The sequence below is a fragment of the Lemur catta genome, chromosome 3 (genome assembly GCF_020740605.2).
Source record: "Lemur catta isolate mLemCat1 chromosome 3, mLemCat1.pri, whole genome shotgun sequence".
In the NCBI taxonomy this organism is placed as follows: domain Eukaryota; kingdom Metazoa; phylum Chordata; class Mammalia; order Primates; family Lemuridae; genus Lemur; species Lemur catta.
The window spans coordinates 121381206-121391476 of record NC_059130.1 but is presented as its reverse complement, the minus strand read 5'-3'; the positions used below and the strand labels follow the sequence as shown (position 1 = coordinate 121391476).

Sequence of the window (10271 nt, the reverse complement as noted above, 5' to 3'; positions counted from 1 at the left end):
CATCCCGCCAGCCCACTCCCAGAGTGGGTGCTGGGGCAGGGGGAGTGAACATCTGTCTCAGTTAAGGCCTTGCGTGGGGCGGGGTTAACAGCAGCGTGGCCTTTACCTCGCTAATGCAGGAGTCAGCAGGGAAGGCTGGACCCAGGCACTGACCTTTGAATTGGACATTGCAGGACAAGTAGGGATGTCAGTGCCATGGGCGCAAATGCCAGGAAAAAGGAGCTCCATTGTATGCCAAAGCCTGGAGTCCCTTGGTCAGACTTTCCTGCCTGTCAATCACACAGATTCCTGTCCTCACCTGACCCCAGCACCACCACCTCGGGTCAGCCCTGTGACCCAAGGTTCTGGAAATGCAGGGCTGGACACACCAGCTGCTGAACAAAGCATCCAGGACTGTGGGAAAGCTATCGAGCCAAGAGTAAACGGCCCCAGATCCCATAGGAATTTGAACTTGACAGCAGGCTTCTGCTTCTTATCTCTTCTTTTAGGGCAGATGTCACTTCTTTTAAAATTGTGATGAAAGGTATAGCCCCTTCCCTAGAAAGTGTTTCTCTCCCCACCCTCCACATTTGAACACGTTTTCAGACACTGAAGAATCCGGGCTCTGGATTCCAGCGGAAAGACCTCAGGGGCAGTGGTTGCAATCAAGAGAGGGGCCTGATCAGATCTGAAAGCCACGAACTCTCACGGCAGTGTGGTGACCAATAGGTGGGAGGTGAGCTCAGGTGGCAGGTCCAGCTAACAGGGCTGAGAAGCAAGTGACCGTGGGGGTCTAGACCAGGCGGTGTTCAGGGCATGGAGGAGGTGGATGGGCTAGGAAGGGGAGGCAGGCATGTGACCAGTGGTAGGGGCAGATTCAAAGGTGAGAGGGGTTTCCTGCAGGGAAAGCCCCGTGGTGGGGGCCAGTGGAGAGCGGGTACAGGGACAATGACTTCAGTTCTTTGACATCTCTGGGTTACAACAATGAGTGTAAGGACTGCAAAGAATTTAGGTGGTGATTCCTGGAAAGCCCTGGAAATTCAGGTAGAAGTTTGGAGAGGGCCCAGGCTAACATTCTGATCCTGGTGGAGTACGTGTGACAGCCATGGAGTATAGGTGACAGTGATGTCCTGGCCTCCTCTAGGGAGGAGCTGTGAAGTGAGACAGAAAGCAAGGTCTGGAGGAACCCACCTCCCAGGGGCAGGCAAACTGGAGCCCCCACAGAAGGGGAGAATTAGGGGAGACAGAAAGACCAAGGGGCAGAAGGTCAAGCCCAAGGGACCCTGAAAGGCCACTGGATTGGGCAGCCCAGAGGTCACGGGAATCCCTTGACAATGTCTTTTTCTTTTGCTAACTGTGCCGTGAATGTCCTTGTCCTTACTAAAATCACCGCCAAATATTCAGGGACAAGGAGACATGACCTCAGCAAGCTACTTGCAATTGGTTTAGGAAAACATACATGTATATTTAGAGACACAGTGATAAGGCCAGTGTGGCAACGTGCTCCCAGGGGAGAATCTGGGCGCAGGGTTTGCAGGAGTTCTGGCTAATATTTTGCAAATGTCTTTAAGTCTGAAATGCTGTAAACATTAAAATCTCCTAGATGTAAGAAGAATACTTTGGGGAGCCCAACAGTGGTGGCTTTGCCTGCATGGACCAGGCTTTGGGGAAGCTTAGGGTGACGGAAGGAAAAAGGGAGGAGACAGTGACAATTTGAGGGGTGAGATTTTGTTTAAAGATGGCGAAAGTGCCTGGGCTTATTTTAGGGCTGAAACAACTGACCCAGAGAGGGACTGCGAGGGGAGGGGGCCAGAGAGGGGCGTGGACGGTGCCCCCCAACCCCCAGCCCCGGCTGCAAGACGCAGGATCCGGCAGAGAGGTCAGCCTGGGGCCGGAATGGGGGGGCACTCTTCCAAGGGCGGGCGCAGGGGGAGGAGGATGGTGGGGATGTCGGCCCCCAGCGACCAAGTGGCCCCAGGAAGTGACCGCCCTTTTAAGGCGCACGCGGGCGGTGCCGAGTCAGCGTGGGGGGCGCGGGGGTGGGAGTGCGGTGGGCCCCCACCGCTCCTGGGGGCCGGACCCCGACTCGGCTGCAGACTCGGGGCGGCTCCCGGCCCGCCTCTCGGCCCCTGGTCTCCCCGCGTCTCCGCGCTGGGGGCGTTTCCGAGGGAGCCGGGCGGGGGCACCTTCGGGCCGCCCCTGCGCCTCGAAGACCCTCGGGCTCATTCGGAGCCAGTGTCGTTCTCTCTCCGCTCCTGCACCTGAGCCCGCTCTGGTGCTCGCCCGGCAGCAGGGCGGGGTGAACCCCGCTTTCCTGCCCTGATGCGGGGGTAGGGGACGAGGAGACGGGCAGACCCGGGGTCAGCGGGTTCAGCGCCGGGCTTGGCGCGGGGAGGCTGCCAGGACCCCGCGCAGGCAAAAAGGGGGCAGCGTAGTGACCGTCCTCTCTCGCAGTGGGCTTTCATTTCACACAACCCTCCTTCCGTGGGGGACCCCCTGCAGGTGCAAAAGCGGATGTGGCCGGGCCGGGACTAGGGTGAGGCGAGTGGGCGCAAAATCTAGGGAGGGGCGCCAACCCCCCATCACCCCAGTGATGGAGATAAATAATATTTTAGTGCAATGTTTTTAAAAGTCTAAATGTATGCGAAAAATTCATGTTGAACAAAATATGCCAGAAAACCTACATAAAGGCTCAGCGGCGGGAAGCTGATGGAATGCCGCGCTCCCGCAACGCCGGCCTTCCTAGGTGGACGGTAGCACGGAGCGCCGAGGCTGGCAGGTTTCCATCGTGGGGGGGGTTTGCTTAGCAAATAGATTTGTCCTTGGAGGTGACTTGGACACCACCAGGCCTGCGGCTGGGACTGGACGGGTGGCTGAGACCGGGTCTTTGGGGTGGAGCCACATTTGGGACTGTCAAGAATTGGAGATGGGAAGGGTCTTGCCCCAAGGGTTTGCAGGCTTAGACACGGCCACACAAAACGTGGCCGCCCCCCGGGTGACAGCCCAGGGGGCCACCCAACCTCCAGAAGCACGGAAGGTCCTGGTCACTCTTGTGCCTACCTTTCCCCTTGTCCCCTGTCCAGCTGGGTTTCCCATAACTATTTTCAAGAAAGACACTTGGATTTTTAGAAAATGGAATTTTGGAATCCTGGCCTCAGACCACTGTCATCCGCCCTCGGATGGCCGTTTCCCTCTGTGGTCAGAGCTACCACGTCAGACTTTTGAGGAAAGGGATGATTTAGTTTTTGATTCACCCTGAGGATCAGACATGCACATCCTTTTACACTTGTTTGTCTCTTGGGGGCTCAACGCGGTCCCACGGAACCCACTTCACAGAGACGGCGTGCGGAGTAGAGAAGTTTCATGACCTGGCACGGTCGCCCCGAGGAACTGGAACTGGGTCCTGTTAGGACACCCACTACCTCTCCCTCCACCCGACGTCTGAGGGGACGTGCTCTCTGCCAAGGAAAGGGCCACTGTATTGTATTTATTTTCATTTTATTTATTTATTTATTGTTTATCCCTGCGAGGAGGGGACTGGCAGGGGACAGGGGGTGCCGGGTGGGGAAGACCAGGAGCCACTTTAGAGATATAAAAAAAACACAAGGAGTGACATGGATGGGTTTCAGAGCTGCTACAAGCTGGCCCCCTCCCACGTATTAATCACGGTGACTTACAGAATTTCCCAGGGGCTGCCCAGAGAGGGTGTGAACTTACAGTCCAGGAAGGCAATTCCGGCACAAACTGGATTTGGACTTGAACATTCGGATGTCTTGGCTGTGTATCTGGCCTGCTGGGGCCTGGTGGAGCATTTAAGGATAAGCTCTGGGGCTCTCAGCAGCGAGGCACAGCTCAGCGGACTGCACTTCATCTCAGTTCTTTCACATCCGCCTGGAGCAGCTACACGGTCCATTATCTCTCATGAGTCAGGGCCTTTTGAATTTGTTTTACATTTATTCTGAAACGACCCAGAGTTGGCTGAAGTCATCCATCATTCAGCTCTAGACTGTCAACCCACCCCCGACCCCGTTTCCTAGCCATTGAGTTTAAAAGAAAGGAACAGAGTATAATGCTCTTTTGTTTGATTTTGCTTTCACTCTTTCCGGAAAATGGGTCTGTGAGTGGGAGTGGAAGGACTGACTGCAAACCCATAGTGTGAGACAGAGACTCTGCAGCCGCTGGTGAGTCGCCTGGGGGCGCCCTGCGTGTGTGTGTGCGCGCGCGTGTGTGTGCGCGCATGTGTGTGTGCACGCGTGTGGTTCTGGGTGGATGGATGCACCTGGCATAAGAAGATGTAAAAAGGCAGAAGAGCCATCAAAAGAGAGAATTGACCCCCTGAACTGGCCTTCCCTGGGGGCTGGGAGAGCTCCCACCAAGACCACCTTCGACCTGGATGCCTTCAGTGCAGCCTCTGCCCCCCTGGGAAATGATTCACTGCCAACGTCGGGTGTTTCGTCGTCTCTCCTTCATGCCTACCCCGCAGGAGACGGTGCCCTTGGTCAGCTGGACACTTGCCGAAAGCATCCCCGTCGTGCCGGGCACTGGTCATGCCCGAAGATACTGACCCATCCTAAACAGGGTAGGCAAAACACCCATGCCCAAATCAGACTGGAACTGCAGGTTATTTAAAACAATGCTTTCTTCTTGTGATTTCCTGTATGTCTTATTAATTTAAAGACTTCTTTAATAGTTATGAAAATTATAAAGCTCATAAGAGCAAAAAAAGCAAAAGGACTTTTAATGCTACAGTCGGTGTAACTGTCTACTTTGTCTAACTATGTGGTATGTCTGTGATTTCAGCCTAGTTTGCTTAGATATATAATGAAATTAATTCTATTTTCTTATGTTTATACTTAGGAGATGGGATAAGTGCATTCCAAATGTGGTTTTGTAAAACACTGGGCTTTTTGAAGGACTCAGCATCCACTGAAACTGATGAATGACTGGACGGCAGAAGGTGGCCAGATATGGACTTAGTTCTCTCCGCCCGGAGCTGCGCTCCTGTGCCTTGTGTGTTACGTCCAGGCGGGACGGCAGGCCCGGCGTTAGTGCTGACAGGCGCGGTGAGGGCCAGGGCACATGACCCTGGGGCTGAGTTCCTGGGACTGAGTTGCTGAGCAGAGGCACGTGGCAGTAAAGCACCTGGAAGCTCTGGGAGCCCCGTCCCCTGCATTTAAGGTATTCTAGGACCAAGCTTTTTAGAAAACCTAGAAATAAGATATTCATTTTCTTAAATGATTTACCCGCTTCTAAATAATGGCAGTCCCATCACAACCATAATTTATTTCAACATCAGTAGTTTGAAGTATGTAAATTACATTTATGTTGTAAAAAAAAAAAAAAGTTTCACTGAGCAAGAAAGAGCACAGGGCAAACATTTAATTTATGTAAGAGGAAAACATGTTTGTCATGAGTTTAGAAGCCCTCATTTGTATGTTAGCAATTTAATATTGATTTAAAGGATCCTTCTGTTTCCTACATAAATCTGCCTCTAGGGGGCAAGATTCTATTTCCCTCTACTATGGGTTTCTACACAGTTCTAAGGGTAATATAACTAAATTTCCTTTACAAATTGAAGGGGATCAGGATATGCCACCCCAAAATATACCACTTTGGTGCGAGGATTATCTTTTTTTTTTTTTTTTTGAGACAGAGTCTCACTTTGTTGCCCGGGCTAGAGTGAGTGCCGTGGCGTCAGCCTAGCTCACAGCAACCTCAGACTCCTGGGCTTAAGCGATCCTACTGCCTCAGCCTCCCGAGTAGCTGGGACTACAGGCATGAGCCACCATGCCCGGCTAATTTTTTTGTATATATATTTTTAGTTGGCCAGATAATTTCTTTCTATTTTTAGTAGAGACGGGGTCTCACTCTTGCTCAGAGCTGGTCTCGAACTCCTGACCTCGAGCGATCCACCCGCCTCGGCCTCCCAGAGCTAGGATTACAGGCATGAGCCACCGCGCCCGGCCGAGGATTATCTTGAACTGAAGGCAACTGGGAAAAAGCAGACATAGGAAAAGCTTTCTGCCCTTCCCCCCCTGCCTAAAGGCAGAGCATAACTCCCTTGCGGAGGCGTCCCTTTCTCTGTTATACCAGGAAGGTGGGTGACTCTCATTGCCGGAGATGGCCTGACATGAGTGCATAAACAAATGCACTAAATGACCCTTATCTTCCATTAGTTTTCCCCATATAGTCACCTTCCCACAATTTACTGCCCCAGGAAGCCCATCTCCTTTTCCTTTGTCTTATCACTACTCCACATTTTATCACCCTTTGTTAAAATGATATATAAGCCCCCTGAGTTTAACCACTTCTTTGGGTCTTATTTCTTTTCTGTGAAGGCCTCCGATCATGTAACGTTTAAAATATTAACATCGAATGAATTTGTATGCTTTTCCTCCTGTTAATCTGCCTTTTGTCAGTCTCATTTGCACACCCTAGGGACAGAACCTGAGAGGGTAGAGGAAGGTATTTCCTTCCTCTGCAATATTCTCTAATTAGATTAAAGATTGGTGTTCCCATGATTTGATCTGTAAGATCATATTATATAATATATAATTTTGGGAAAGAAACATCCGATTTATCACCATAGCATTGATCCATTTGAAAAATTCTTTCTAGACCGATTTGTGTCCTCTTCAGCACCCTAAGAATATCGGTTTCCTCAGTCCGGAGACAGACAGATGAGAGACACGTCGTAACTGCAGAGATTTCCAAGGTTAAATAAACTCACAAAAAACAAATGTGAGTGCTTCTCTCCCTTGGAGCGTTTTCTCCCCATCGGCCAGTGATTCACCAGGGGCTGCTGCCACTGGCTGTGTTGATGGGTCGTTATTTGCTGATGATACCCAAGCCTTTTTGCTGACCCTGGGTAGGAGACAATGTGAAGGTGTGAGGAGGAAGTGGCTTCCAGCTGCCCCCAGATGAGGGTGGGGATGAACCACAGCACAGAGCCAGGGAGGGTCATCACCATCACCTTTGTGCTCCTCCTCCTCCCTCCCTTTCATCCTCCTCCTCCTCTTCCTTCTCCATCTCCTTCTCCATCCTCCTCCTCCGTCCCCTTCCTTCTTCATCTCCTTCCTCCTCCTCCTCCTCCTCCTCCTCCTCCTCCTCCTCCTCCTCTTCCTTCTCCTCCGTCTCTTTCCCCATCCTCTTCCTCCTCATGTGCACGTGTATACTTTGCCTAGCACCAGAGCACCTACCTCGTACGCCTCATCTCACAGCCACGGAGGATGGAAACCCCTCCTGGGACTCCGCTCCTATCCAGAACACCAAGACCTCAGATCCTGGGGTGAGCAGTGACCAGTGTGCCACGTGTGTCTTCCTGTCTGAGGAGAGGGGCAGATTCTAGCTGGTCACCAGGTGCAAACAGAAGACCTATCAGCTCAGGGCCAGTTTTGGCTCCTCCGAGAAGATGAAGAGCTCCCAGAAATAATTTATTCATTAGTCCAACAACCACCCAGAGCATCCGTAATGTGCAGGCACTGTGCTAGGCACGGGCTTGTGGGGCTGGACGAGTCAGAGACGGTCCTGCCCTCAGGAGAAAGGGAACCAGCCCTACCATCTATTGTGAACAGATGGAACAAGCATCCTAAGATTGTGATCACTCTAAACCCAGGACAAGATCAAAGAGATCAGAGGACTGTGATGTAGAAGAAGTAAAAGGGCCTAGCTGCTCCTCGGAGCTGGAGCTAATACAGTGGGAGACTTCCCGGTGTGGAGACCTGTCCCTTGGCTCATGCTGCCTTCCTCGGGACATCTTCAAAGCCAGCAGCGTTGTATCTGTCAAGGAGGAAAAACTTTTCCTCTACACTCTTAGGTTCTGCAGTTGGGGTCTGCAAATTAGACTGATGAAAGACAGATTAACAAAAGAGAAGGCATACAAATTTTAAGTGATGCTTATATTTTAACAGAGGGCAAGGAGAGTCAAGACCCAGAGTCCAGCAGGGTGGGAGGAAGGTGCCATAAAGGAAGGAAACTAGGAAGGCACGTGCCACTGGGGACACAGGGAGGCCCAGGGAGAAAGCACATCTTCTGGAGAAGCAGGGCTGGGGAGTTCTTTCTAGGAGAAAGAGGTGAGTCACAGGGGTTGGGTACTCTCTGCCAAGCGGCATGGCAGGGCCGACTGGCGCTGACATGGCCGTGGAGATGTGCCGTCTGCGTGGTGTGTTACGCCCCAGCCTGTCTGCTGACACCGCCCGCCAGAGCCCCCTGGTCCTTGCAGCACCATTACGAGACTGTGGCGGCCCGGGCCCAGCACTGGATGAAGCAGAGCGGGGCGTTTCCTGACTTCTTCCTACTGACGCCGGAACAGTTGAAAGGCAAGATGAGCGAAGTGAATGGTTGGTTATTTGGATTTTGACTTCCTGGATCCTACACACCTTGAGATACCGAATAAAGAGGCTCTGAGCAAGAAGTAGAGCCCGGGGGCCAGGGACAAGAATATGTTTGTCCAAGGAAGCTTTAAACTGAATGTTGCAGAGGATGGAGGAAATGCTCAGAATCAGTGATTTGCTTGCCGTGGAGGACAGTCAGGCAATGCAGAAAGAACTAAAAGACAGGAAGGACCCAGTGAATCACACGGGAAACAGGACATTGATCAGAAACAACACTTGTGGCCCAGAAGGGGGCCTCAGGGGTCAGAGGTCTCAGAGGCTGTGGAGTGAGACTAAGAACGAAGCAGATGGTACAAGAGCAGGTCGTGCCACATCCAAAACAGGGAGACCGGCCATGAGTCTGAGGCGTGTGGGATGAAGAGGGACTTACGGTGATGACAAGCGAGGGACAGAAGTTACACTGTTATCAGAGCGACCATAGGCCACCTGGACGCAGGAGGAATTCTGTCTCGATTCACACAGAGCTCCCCAAATGGGCAGAGCACTGAGTGCAGGGGCAGGGCATCTGCCGGAAGCTTCTGTTCACCAAAATCAGATTCCTACTGAGCATCAGCTGTGAGCCAGATGCTGTGACAGGTGCTGGGGACAGTGGTGAACAAGACCGACATCTTGGTGCATGCCCCCTTGCAGCTGACGTTTGGATGACAAGAAGCAAAGAAAAGCCAAAACTAAACAAGTAAACAGCCCAGTGAATACAATAACTAAGTTAATTTAGGTACGCTAAAGAAACAAGGGGCTGAGACGGGACATAATTGAGGGAGACCTACAGAAGGAAGCCCCCCCAGGATGTGAAATTCACCCTGAGGCCTTAGAGCAAGGGGTAGCAGGAACAGCAAGTGCAAAGGTCCTGGGGCAGGAAAGAGTTGGACATATTCAAGGAAAGGAAGGAACAGGTGGGAGTGGCGTGGAACGGGGTTGAGGAGCAGGACAAGGGCTTTCAGAGTTCTCAGCAGGGGGTGGCATGATCTGCTTCATGTTTTAAGAAGGCCATTTTGCTGCTATGTGGAAATTAGATTTCAGGGACTTCTGAGTAACTCTTGCCTTGCCTTGTTAACAATTTCATGTCTCCCAGGAAAAGGCCACTGTATGGCGAGACTGTCAGCCAAGCAGAACTAACAGAAACGCAGAAGTAAGCGACTACGTCATCTGAGGATTTGTGATATCTGAGAAGGGTAACACGGACAGGATTGGATGTGTTTCCTTTTTTTTATTTTACTTTTAAAAAAAATTTCAATAGATTCAGGGAGTACAAGTGGTTTTTTGTTATATGGATGAATTGTACCTAACAGGTAGTTTCTGATCCCTGACCCACACCTTTCCCTCTGCCCCGCCGCCCCCAGCCTCCCAGGTCCACTGTAGCACTCTGCATGGCCTGGGTGTGTTTTCTGACCTTCAGCAGAGAGACTTCAAGAGGCACTGAGGAGACTTGTGATTCTAAGACGTGCATCTCAAGAGGGGAGATCAGTTCAGAAAAGCAGGAAATTCCGACTGTGTAATTGCAAATGACTTTCTTTCCAATGAGGAAACAATGGACAGTGACGATAAACATCATTCCTTTTTAGGAACAGTTCCCTAGAAAGGAAAGAAAGTTACCCACCATGGACAAATACAAGACCGACAGAGGCCTCGAAGGATAATCTCAGGAAAGCAAAGCACAACGGAAGGGAAACTTACAAAGGATCAGCAGCAAGGAAAAGGCTTTCACCCTGAACCTAAAGCACGAAGCCAGGGGCGCGGCTGGGACAGAGGTGCGGTGCTGCTGGGAGGCGGAGAAAGGGCATTCCTCTCCTCTCAGGTCGTTTCTGCGTTCCTATCAGGGCTATCTTCGGGCATGTCATCATTCACTGAGTAATGAGCCAGAAACCTGACCCCAGAGGGGCAGGCCACCCTGTGACTACA

The 10271-nt window shown here is 51.7% G+C and overlaps 1 long non-coding RNA gene across 2 annotated transcripts; it reads left to right on the top strand.

The window, feature by feature from the left end:
• The first annotated feature begins 4499 nt into the window (after nucleotides 1–4499).
• On the top strand, nucleotides 4500–9549 carry LOC123634525. Of its 2 annotated transcripts, none has more exons than XR_006733945.1 (3): nucleotides 4500–4558; nucleotides 4837–5157; nucleotides 9445–9549. It is a non-coding gene; the product is annotated as an uncharacterized LOC123634525 (long non-coding RNA). The 2 variants fall into 2 exon arrangements; XR_006733946.1 differs by lacking the exon at nucleotides 9445–9549 and adding an exon at nucleotides 6598–6622.
• Nucleotides 9550–10271: the final 722 nt, after the last annotated feature.